Here is a 12,244-nt window from a genome sequence, read left to right as displayed (position 1 = left end):
TTGAGCCATAGATTTGTCTGAATTTTAATTGATCCTGCATGCATTTATTCTTCCTACGTGTAAGATAGCAATGTTAATAGAAAAAGATGTATATGCCTCAGAAAAGTATTTGTCAATGTTTCACAAACAATCAGAAATACTTGCCAAGCTTAAAATTAAAAAAAAAAAAAAAAAAACTGGGAGGGCTTCACGGATGACGCGGCAGTCTATTGGGAGGAAGCTAAACCACACTTTAGCTTTCAGAGGCACTCGTTATATTTTTTCACTGGCTCTGTTTTATCTACATAACTTGGGTCTTCTGATTCTCTTTCTTTTTTGTGTGGATAATTGCTTTGTTGTTAGTGCTTTGACACTGAGTGACAGTGCTTTTGGGTGGTTGACAGCCAAATCTATTGGCAGCCGATCATCCTCATACACAGAGAGGTGCTTTCTTTCTGCCTAGTGACAGTAAGAGCGTCTGGGTTGACAGAGGAGGTCTCATCCCTCTCAGGAGAGAGACAAAAGCAAAAGCGGGGGGAGTGAGATTTCTGCCAGAATAAAACCATCTATTTAATTCTGCTATAGAGAGAAATACAACAGGCAGTGCCTATAATGACTGCGAGTTAAAACAAATCATTTTATTTTTGTGTGTTGCCTATAGAAAATCATATCACTTAGTAAGCTATCAAGGGCGGCGTACCTTGCCTTTGGAGATACCGCAGACCAGAACTAAATGCATTTTCTCTCAGTGGAGTTCGTTAAAAGGAGACAATCAGGAACAGAGTATAGAGAGTGCAACAGTGTAATCTTGTTGCACTTCATATCACTGACTTAAAGTCATGCAAGTAAAAATATCCCTAACAATGGTTAACAGAATTATGTTTCTGAGAGGTGGAAATTTTTTTTTGCCAAATGACTTGAAAGTATAAGCCAGTGGATTTGATTTGCTACTGATAATTCACAGTTGAAGATTGTACAGTTTGAGATAAAAAACATTTTCCTGTCTTCCTTGAGAAAGCTTTCATCATATAGGTTCTAAACTACCATATGGGCTACAAAATACAATTATGAAGCAAAGAGAAAAGGAAAAATAGGGATGGCTCTTGCCCATCTGTAGAGAAAGGGTACCTTGAGGATTGAGATTATATCTTGAAACATTTTATTTATTATTTAGGGTGTTTATATAGATTTGGGGGTATCTGTAAATCTCCTAAAATTGTATATAAATGTTTGCTTGCATGTTTAATTTTCTGATGAGAAGATTTGTGTCTTCATGGAATTCACAACATTTGAATCCACAGACTCAAGGAAGGTGAAAATAACTGCTCCGGAGACATCATAAATATTGTGTCTCAACCACCATTTCAATTATTAAACTTTTTAAATTGTTCTTAAAAATACAAAATGTCTTGGTGACTAGAAGAGGGAATGATAAAGGATTCCAGCTCAAGTAACTTGTTGATTGACTCACATAGAGGCTTCAAATATTAGAATGATCAGCTTTGAGATAGAGTAGCCTTGTCAGGGGAGCTGATAAACTGTAGGGTGGCAGAGTCTAGCTGCAAAACTAGAAGGGCTTTGAAACAGGGGCCTCTAGGAATAGAGTGGACTCCCTTGGAAAATAATGACTATAGGTTTTAAGAATGATTAGTTTAATTCAATAACATGTAGAACATAGCAGAAGAATTTCTGCCATATGCCTGAAACTGTCCTTGTCAACTTAAGTACATCAGTGAACAATCTAAACACAGTCCTTGTTATTTTGGCTATTACATCCTATTGTTTAGAGAGCAACAATAAACAAACAAAACTAATAAACAAATGATGTGCTGTACAACATAAGCATGATGAAGAAACGAAAAGAGAACAATGTTATATTAAATTATTCCAAAGGAGCTCTGATTTGGAAGGCCTGATCAGGGAAGCCCTTAGGTGAAACTAGAGAAAAAAATCTGAATGACAAAATGTATCAGTCATTCAACTATCTGGAGGTTAGCAAGGGCCTGCCAAGGACTTTGCAAAAGAGACTCTTTCTGTGGGAAGGAAACAGAAAAAAATGGCCCTCTAAGGTGCTTTACAACTCAATAGTATAATATCGAATATAATCTCAACATCTAGATTTAATCATCCCATTGGCTCTTGTGTGTCTCCTTAGTGAGACGGAATTTATGAATAATTGAGTTGAAATGAATAGATAAATTGGTTCCTTCAACTGAACACTATCACCTACTGTGAAAATTCAACTGGGAATGATGAATAATGATAATGTTGGCTATCTTAATTGTCAATATAGGATCCAGATTCACTTATCCGGTACTTTTAAAATGTTTTTCTTTGTTCTTGTTGTTGCTCCAACTGGCTGTATCACAGCTAGTTATCAATTTTTCATCCGCATTTTCCTCACCAGTGAATTGCTGCAGGTTTATAAGCCTCCTTTTTGAAATGTTGCCCAAAAGCAGAACATAGATCATACTGATGTGTTTTTTAAATTAAATTTGTGTTGAGCTCATGGTTCAGGTCCATCTGCTGGTGTCCCAAAGACCATGGGGATACTTCTGATGTGGACCCATGCCCCCCAAAACACTGAAAAGAACAGTGAAAAATCAGACATTGTGATATTTTTAAAAAGCAAAACTTCCAAAATGAACAATACATCTCCACTCATAATTTCAGTCTAAAGTTTTCCTAGTAAGATGTCTTCAGTATTCTAAGCTTTCTCTAGATGGTGTCCTATAAATATACTGAGCGATTCTCATTCTTTTATTTGTCTATCCATGTGTTTCTCTCACAAATATCTATTTATACAAGGAGTAAGATACCATGCTCCCTGTGTAGGTCTTAAAAGTGAGTGACAGCCATTCACTGCTCACAAGTGCCCAACTATCTATTGTGAAGGTGAGAGATGGACAGCGGGTAAAGGGTGATCTAAGTCTGGTAATACAGCAAAAGGCAGAATTTAGGAAGCAGGAAAGCATCACCAGAAAAATAAAACCAAGACACAACTGGGCAGGATCTGACAGCCTGGTGGACAGGATGAGACACATTTTCTTTAAAGCAGTAGCATTTACACTGAGCTTTCAAGGACGAACTACAGTTTCAACAATGGAGATGAAAAAGTAATACACAAGCAAAGACGTAGGGTATTGTGGAATCCAAAAGAAATAATATAGTCTCCATATAAAGCAGATTGAAGGTAGAGGAGTGAAGCCCGAAGTATGCTAGTTACGGCTATTTTGGTTGTGAGGGTCAGAAACACCTTGAAACTGGTGGGAGTAATGCTCTTTTTATAACGATAGAATTAGCAATCTCGTTGACATCTAAGGACAGGAAATGAAATAGAGCTGAGCTCATGGGTCCAGAACCGCAAAGGCAGGAGCATCAGAGGCTGCCCCATGCCTTTTCATAACTGATAGGCATGGAGCACAAAGGAGAGGTAGGAGTCAAAGATAACACAAAGCTTTTGAGATGGATGAGGGAATTCAATATCCTGGCAGAGAGAGCACTCAATAAAATTACCCACTCTTAACTGACTGTCTCACTGACTGGGAGATTTCTTTCAGAAGGAAGAACATCTTGTAGACTTTTTGACATCAGATTTTGATATTTGATCCCAGGTTGTAGGAGTCAACTTTTCAGCTACTTTGTAAGGATTTTAGTAATAATAATAAGACTGCAATGATTGTCCTGATGAATTTTAAGTTTGGGCATTATAACAAGGTTTACAATTGGGTTTACTAAGAACTTTGATATATTTTTATATAGGTACACATACACTTGATTCTCTTAACACCAAGATTGAATAGGTAGACAGTTTGCAATTACAGATGAGGATGCCAATGCTGAATTCCTTATCCAAAGTGAAAATATTTGCTTTAAACAGAAAAAGACATAACCTAAAAGTCTTAGACTGTATATTTCCTGATTTTTTATAACATATCAATAGCACTGGTATAAAGCACAAATCTCTTTCAATTTAGTATTGCTTTTTTGTAATGCTTCTTTGCTTCAAGTTTCCTCCGATTTAGTAATTTAAACTCCAGCTCAATCTGTTTGAATTATAAAACACACAATTAAACTGGCCTACTAGATGGGACTGTACTTTGCTGATTGGAAATATCTCCCATTCATGACAAATATAGATCATTTTAATTCACTGTACTGACAATAAATGATACTTAAATGGAGGAATATCTTATAAAAACCCAAACAAACCAAAACCAAACAAAAAGTAAAAGCTTTCAATGCTTAAAGACATTCAGTTTAGTTCCAAGCCTCACAAAGTAATATTGGATCAGATCTTAGGTTCACAAATAGGCTATCTGAATTTATTCCTAAATTTAAATTACTTACTAATCAGAATTTAAATTCAGCTAATATAGACAATAGACAACTTCCTTTTTTATTTGAGCTGTAATCCCTTCTGGCTTGGTGATGCCCACATTTTTTTATTTAATATTTCTAATACACCCTTTAATTATTCATGATAACTAATAGGCATTTTAAGGTATAATATAACAAGTTTTCCTCAAATTAACTACATCAACAAATTGGAACAAGGCATATTCATGGGGTCGCAAAGGGTTGGACATGACTGAGCGACTGAACTGAACTGAACTGATACTTAAAATATGTGTGTTTTGAACACTACTTACTTTGATTCCCACACAATTGAAACCCAGATAAACTGAAATTCTGTGTCTTTTTGCATACATTCCACTTTTGCCTTCACTTACTGATTATTTTTAGAAATTAATTTGGGTAGAATTTTAGAGACAAAGCTATACATGTAAGGTGCCAGGAGAATAATCAGAAACTTGTTCAAAATCAGATAACCATCCTTATTAATGCATTGTTTATAAAAACAAAAGTCCCAGAAAAAATGGATTACAAAAAGTAGTAGTGTAATTTACAGTTTCATACAAACATTCACTAATAATACGACGCAATCTAAATTTGTTAACATGAAAAGATTGTATGTGTGTGCTCATGTCTCTGAGAATTTTTAAAAATTCAAATTATGAAAGATACTATTTAGAAAGTCCCATGTTAAACATTGTATGTGCTCACACATATGCTCACCAAAAAATGGCAGAATATATGATATTGTATTAGGCTTCCATCTCAGTGGTATGGATTTGGGGACTTTTTCCTCTTTTTTTCCAAACTTTGTTCTTATAAAGATTTCTTATACCGATATACAGATTTTGTGAGAATAATAAAAGCTGTATTTAAAAAGGGAAGCATAAAAAGGGAAGATTTTTTAAAATAATCTTCAAATCTGATTTATTTGCTCCTTGGGGATTATTTCTTCATCCAACCAAATTCTAGCATCTTTTTACTATATCCCTTCTTTTTCTGTTTACTATCCTTAGTTTCACTTTCACACTGAAAAGTGGAAATGGAAATATACATCAGCTTCTACTAATATTTAAGTGTCTTTAAAATATACATACCTGAAAGCCATTTCAAGTGGCTTATTTCAGGATTTGAAAATATACTGCTGTTATTAATATTATTAATGCTACTATTATTGTTATACTATTGATGCATTAAACTGATGAATTAGGGGTGACTTTCAGTTCAATTCAATTCAGTCTCTCAGTCGTGTCCGACTCTTTGTGACCCCATGAATTGCAGCATGCCAGGCTTCCCTGCTCATCACCAACTCCTGGAGTTCATTCAAACTCACTTCCATTGAGTCGGTGATGCAATCCAACCATCTCATCCTCTGTCGTCCCCTTTTCCTCCTGCCCCCAATCCCTCCCAGCATCAGAGTCTTTTCCAATGAGTCAACTCTTCGCATGAGGTGGCCAAAGTACCGGAGGTTCAGCTTTAGCATCATTCCTTCCAAAGAACACCCAGGACTGATCTCCTTTAGAATGGACTGGCTGGATCTCCTTGCAGTCCAAGGGACTCTCAAGAGTCTTCTCCAACACCACAGTTCAAAAGCATCAATTCTTCGGCGCTCAGCTTTCTTCAGAGTCCAACTGTCACATCCATACATGACCACAGGAAAAACCATAGCCTTGACTAGACGAACCGTTGTTGGCAAAGTAATGTCTCTGCTTTTGAATATGCTATCTAGGTTGGTCATAACTTTCCTTCCAAGGAGTAAGCATCTTTTAATTTCATGGCTGCAGTCACCATCTGCAGTGATTTTGGAGCCCCCAAAAATAAAGTCTGACAACTGTTTCCACTGTTTCCCCATCTATTTGCCATGAAGTGATGGGACCAGATGCCATGATCTTCGTTTTCTGAATGTTGAGCTTTAAGCCAACTTTTTCACTCTCCTCTTTCACTTTCATCAAGAGGCTTTTTAGTTCCTCTTCACTTTCTGCCATAAGGATGGTGTTATCTGCATATCTGAGGTTATTGATATGTCTCCTCACAATCTTGATTCCAGCTTGTGCTTCTTCTAGAATGAATAAATAACCCACTTAATTAATAAATACTTACTGAATTGATATTCATGAAAACAACTTGTTAAAAATTCTAGTTGAATCTGATTCATTACTTTCCATTCCCTCTCCAAAATATAAGGCACTGTTAATACCTCTACTTCCAGTTTTCCTCTATCTTCATATTTACTACTCTCACAATCTTACAACCTATGTACTTATTAAGTCCCAAAACTTAAATCTTTACATGTTTAGAGAGCAGCCTTGATAGAGACTTTTTCCATTGCTTGAAAATACTGTAATCAGAGGTTGGAAAATATTATCTTTAGGTGGATAAATATAAAAGTTGTAATTTTGCTCCAATTTCATCAGTTTTGCAGTACCTTTGCATTGTTGGGGTTGTATGAATATTAAAAACTAACCATGTTGAGAATACTTACCTGAATGAATTCTTTCCAGCTAGGTAATATAAATGGTGATTCATTTGGGCAAATGAAATAGAAAATACTATAAACTCATTGAACCCTTTGCTGGAAATTGACGCCCTACTGAACAAGTCCTCAGAGCCATATATCTATGCTTGTACATAGACATATGTGTGTATATCAATATATACACACCTACATACACATATGTATATGCATACAAATATACATGCCTGTGTATCTATGTATGCACCCACATACTCATTACGTATATAATGTTTTGCCAAGCACTTTTTTGTTTTACTTCTCATCTGTCATATTTTATTGCACTTTGTCATTATATCCCTTAACAATTTTAAGTTCCTTCTTTCCCCCAACACACTCTGGTTACTCCCCCTTGTGTAGCCGTCTGATGTCCCTTTACATCTTCACAACAGTCATGATAATACCACATGGAGATTTGTGAAAAATTTATTCATAAAGATCAGATTGCAGGAAACCCCTCTGCAGATTTAGTTCCTACAAAGTAATGATGTTATTTAAGAACACTGAATCTCTTCATACCCATCACTTTGACATATGCCACATTTCACTTGGTTAGAGCCTCCTAAAAGGGACTGCTGGAAGCAATGTCAGTCCTGGTATGGACATATTTTTAAGTAACAGGACAATTCCTGTTTAAAGCCCCTAGGTTCTAAATTAAATTATTTTGAGGACTTTCACAAATATCAAACTACTTGCAGCATGAATCCCTGTTTCTATAAAATTCTCCTAAGTTTTCAAGCACTCTTAAATAAGATCTTGGCAGAATGGCAGGCAGATGAGATTAAATAAAATGGTATAAATTTACTTCTTATGCATTTGATTGGTTTTCATTTATCAAATAGAGTCTTCTTTTTAAAGATGCTTTGGAAAGGCCAATCATTTTATGAAATACAAATTAGGAAAAAAGAAAGAAACAAAGAACAGAAGAAAATGGACAAAAGATTATGACTAGACAAGCCATAAAAGAGAAAGCTAAATGGCATATTAATTTAGAAAATAATTCTGAGCATTACTAATGATCAGACATACAAAACATCCACATAAATAAATGACTAAAATAAGGTATTGTTTTCTACCCATCATGTAGGTTACTATTTTAAAATCTAATAGTATCAAGCATTGGCAGTAACTTTGAACTTTCAGTTCTGTTTGTAGGAAGACAAATTGTAATAACAACTTTGGAGAACAATTTGGTATTATCAGTAAAAGTGAAAATGAACATAACCAGAAATTCCTCTTCTATGTTACACTCTAATGAACATTTATGCAAATTCAAAAAAGGAAGATGTACTTCTCAGTTTATTTTAATATAATTTGAAATAGCAAAGTACATAATGTTCATAATGTGCACAATAGGTAAGTTAAAAGTGTGTGTGTTTATGTATAAACAGGAAAGTATGTTAACAGAAATAGAATATACATGGAAATACACATTGATACTTTACAAAACTATAATTTTGAGTAACACAAGTTTTGCACACATACTAATAGGCTCTAGAACTGTAGCTGTTGTAAAGTGAAAATGTTATTCAGTTGTATCCAACTCTTAGCAACTCCATGGTGTGTAGTCCACCAAGCTTCTCTGTCCATTGAATTCTCCAGTCAACAATAGCCATTCCCTTCCTCAGGGGATCTTTCCGACCCAGGGATTGAACCCAAGTCTCTTGCATTGCAAGCAGATTCTTTACCATCTGAGCCATTAGGAAAACCCCAACAGCAAACTACTATCCCTGATGGTTCAGCTGGTAAAGAATCCACCTGAAATGCGGTAGACATGAGTTTGATCCCTGGATTGGGAAGATCCTCTGGAAAAGGAAGTGGCTACCCATTCCAGTATTCTGGCTTGGGGAAATCCACAGACTATTCCATGAGGTTGCAAAGAGTTCAACTTTCACTTAAAGCACTTATAAAATCATGTATACACTAGAATACTGTTTATGTAAAATGTTACAAGATATATACAGAACAGATCTATCATGCATAAATATATGTGATAATTTATAAAAGTAGATTGAACTAAATTCATGATAATAATTGCCTTTGAGGTAAATGCATAGGAGGGTTTGACTTTATCTCAATAATATTTTTTAATGAAAAAAATGAAGCAAATGTAAAAAATGTTCTAGGCATCAAGTATATGTATCTTTATACTAACTTTTAATCTCTTATTAGTTCTAAAATTGTCTCAATATCACAAACAATAATTTTCTCCATATCTCAAACAATAATTTATCGTACTATTTTCAGTATTCTACACTAACTGATAACCTGAGCAAATATTTTCTTTTTACCAGCAAGTTGTTATGGCTATATATTTAATACCAATTCAAAAAACAAAAGTACTTTTTTTAATAGGGTTATGTTTACCCAGAGTGATTTTAAATAAGACAGTTAATTCTTCTACTGTTATTGTTAGACACTAATTTGAAGATTCTTTGATTTGAAATGTCTTAATAATTTACCTACACAAGATTATGATTTAATTTTAATTGCATTTCAGACATAAGTTTTCCTAAAGCAACACTCAATATGCACCATCAATTATCTTAGAGAAAGAAACACAGAAAATATATTAATTATAGGTCATGACCCAGTAAATTATGAATTTCCAACCAGAAGTAAATTATTGCCACTAATTAGCTTTCTTGTTTGCCAGACTGGGTTAAAGTCTTCATTGCATTAGTCATTTCATAAATCACTTTCTTAATATGCAAATCTGGAAGGAAGGAGAATTTGAGAATATGCTAAGAGTTTATTAATAATATTCAGTCACAGGGTTTCATTGGAGAGTTTCTATCAATTTCAAGAACTTGATTCAGTGTGGAATATTTTGGAGAAAAGATACTTTATTTTCTTTACTGATATAGATTGTTCATGATGCCATTTATTGTTCTTTTACCCAGGCAATTAAGTCTTAGACAAACTGAATCTATTCAGTGAAAAGAGTGTAGTGCTCTGAATGTTTTACAGGTCCAGAATCTCAGAGTGTGATACTAGTAGGAATGGATTTGCTTCCAGCCCTCAAAACTTAAACTGGTGATTCCAAATTCTCCATGTTTTTAACTGCCATGAATAATAGAAAATAATCTGATCTCTTTTGTTCTGTCATTTTTCCAATCCTTTCCAAATTCTGCCCACCTGCTTTCAAAACATATGTGTACCTGTTCCCACTTCCATTGGCTCCCACATTATGTTTTAACCAGATAATCTGAAGCAGAATAATTCAGTTCAGTTGCTCAATCTTGTCCAACTCTTTGCGGCCCCATGGACTGCAGCACTCCGACTCCTTGTCCATCACCAGCTCCTGGAGCTTGCTTAGTTAAACTGATGTCCATTGAGTCAGTGATGCCATCCAACCATCTCATCCTCTGTTGTCCTCTTCACCTCCTGACTTCAATCTTTACAAGCATCAGGGTCTTTTCAAATGAGTCAGTTCTTTGCATCAGGTGGCCAAAGTATTGGAGTTTCAGCTTCAGCATCAGTCCTTCCAATGAATAATCAGGACTGATTTCCTTTAGGATGGACTGGTTGGATCTCCTTGCTGTTCAAAGGACTCTCAAGAGTCTTCTCCAACACCACAGTTCAAAAGTATAAATTCTTTGGTGCTCAGCTTTCTTTTTTTTTTTTAATTTAATTTTATTTTTAATCTTTACATAATTGTATTAGTTTTGCCAAATATCAAAATGAATCCGCCACAGGTATACATGTGTTCCCCATCCTGAACCCACCTCCCTCCTCCCTCCCCATACCATCCCTCTGGGTCGTCCCAGTGCACTAGCCCCAAGCATCCAGTATCGTGCATCGAACCTGGACTGGCAACTCATTTCTTACATGATATTTTACATGTTTCAATGTCATTCTCCCAAATCTTCCCACCCTCTCCCTCTCCCACAGAGTCCATAAGACTGTTCTATACATCAGTGTCTCTTTTGCTGTCTCGTACACTGGGTTATTGTTACATCTTTCTAAATTCCATATATATGTGTTAGTATACTGTATTTATGTTTTTCCTTCTGGCTTACTTCACTCTGTATAATAGGCTCCAGTTTCATCCACCTCATTAGAACTGATTCAAATGTATTCTTTTTAATGGCTGAGTAATACTCCATTGTGTACCATAGCTTTTTTATCCATTCATCTGCTGATGGACATCTAGGTTGCTTCCATGTCCTGGCTATTATAAACAGTGCTGCGATGAACATTGGTGTACACGTGTCTCTTTCCCTTCTGGTTTCCTCAGTGTGTATGCCCAGCAGTGGGATTGCTGGATCATAAGGCAGTTCTATTTCCAGTTTTTTAAGGAATCTCCACACTGTTCTCCATAGTGGCTTTAGAGTCCAAATCTCACATCCATAACATGACTACTGGAAAAACCATAGCTTTGACTATACAGACCTTTGTTGTTAAAGTAATGTCTCTGCTCTTTAATATGCCATCTAGGTTGGTCATAGCTTTTCTTCCAAGGAGCAAGCATCTTTTAATTTCAAGGCTTGCAGTCACCATCTGCAGTGATTTTGGAGCCCAAGAAAATAAAGTCAGTCACTGTTTCCATTGTTTCCCCATCTATTTGCCATCAAGTCATGGGACTGGATGCCATGATCTTCATTTTCTGAATGTTGAATTTTAAACCAGTGTTTTCACTCTTGTCTGTCACTTTCATCAAGAGGCTCTTTAATTCCTCTTAGCTCTCTGCCATAGTAGTGGTGTCATCTACATATCTGAGGTTATTGATATTTCTCCCAGTAATCTTGGTTACAGTTTGTGCTTCACCCAGTTCAGCATTTCTCATGATGTACTCTGCATATAAGTTAAATAAGCAGGGTGGCAATATAGCCTTGACGTACTCCTTTCTCAATTTGGAACCAGTCCGTTGTTCCATGTCTGGTTCTAGCTGTTGCTTCTTGACCTGCATACAGATTTCTCAGGAGACAGTACTAATGAGTTAATAAGCATAAAGAATTATGGGCAGGCTTCTCTGGTGGCTCAGTGGTAAAGTATCTGCCTACCAATGCAGGAGACACAGGTTTGATCCCTCGATAGGGAAGATCCCCTGGAGGAGGAAATGGCAACCCACTCCAGTATTCTTGCCTGGGAAATCCCATGGACAGAGGAGCCTGGCAGGCTATAGTCTAGGGAGTCACAGAAGTGTAGGACTTGACTTAGCAACTAAATAACAAAAAGAAAGTATAGGCCAGTGCACTTACTCATTTACACTCACAAAGTAACATATTTGGGATATGCATGATTCCCCCTTTTTTTTTCTTTCTGATATGTTTTAAGCTTCTTCCCACTAGAATATAAGCTACTTGAGAGTAGGCTATTTTGTCTCTTTTGTCGATGTCTCTCACACTTCATCAGTGCATGACAGATAACAGATGTTCTTCGGAAATAAAAAAT

Source organism: Bos indicus x Bos taurus, chromosome 7, assembly GCF_003369695.1.
Source record: "Bos indicus x Bos taurus breed Angus x Brahman F1 hybrid chromosome 7, Bos_hybrid_MaternalHap_v2.0, whole genome shotgun sequence".
Lineage (NCBI taxonomy): Eukaryota > Metazoa > Chordata > Mammalia > Artiodactyla > Bovidae > Bos > Bos indicus x Bos taurus.
Note: the sequence above shows the minus strand (reverse complement) of the source record.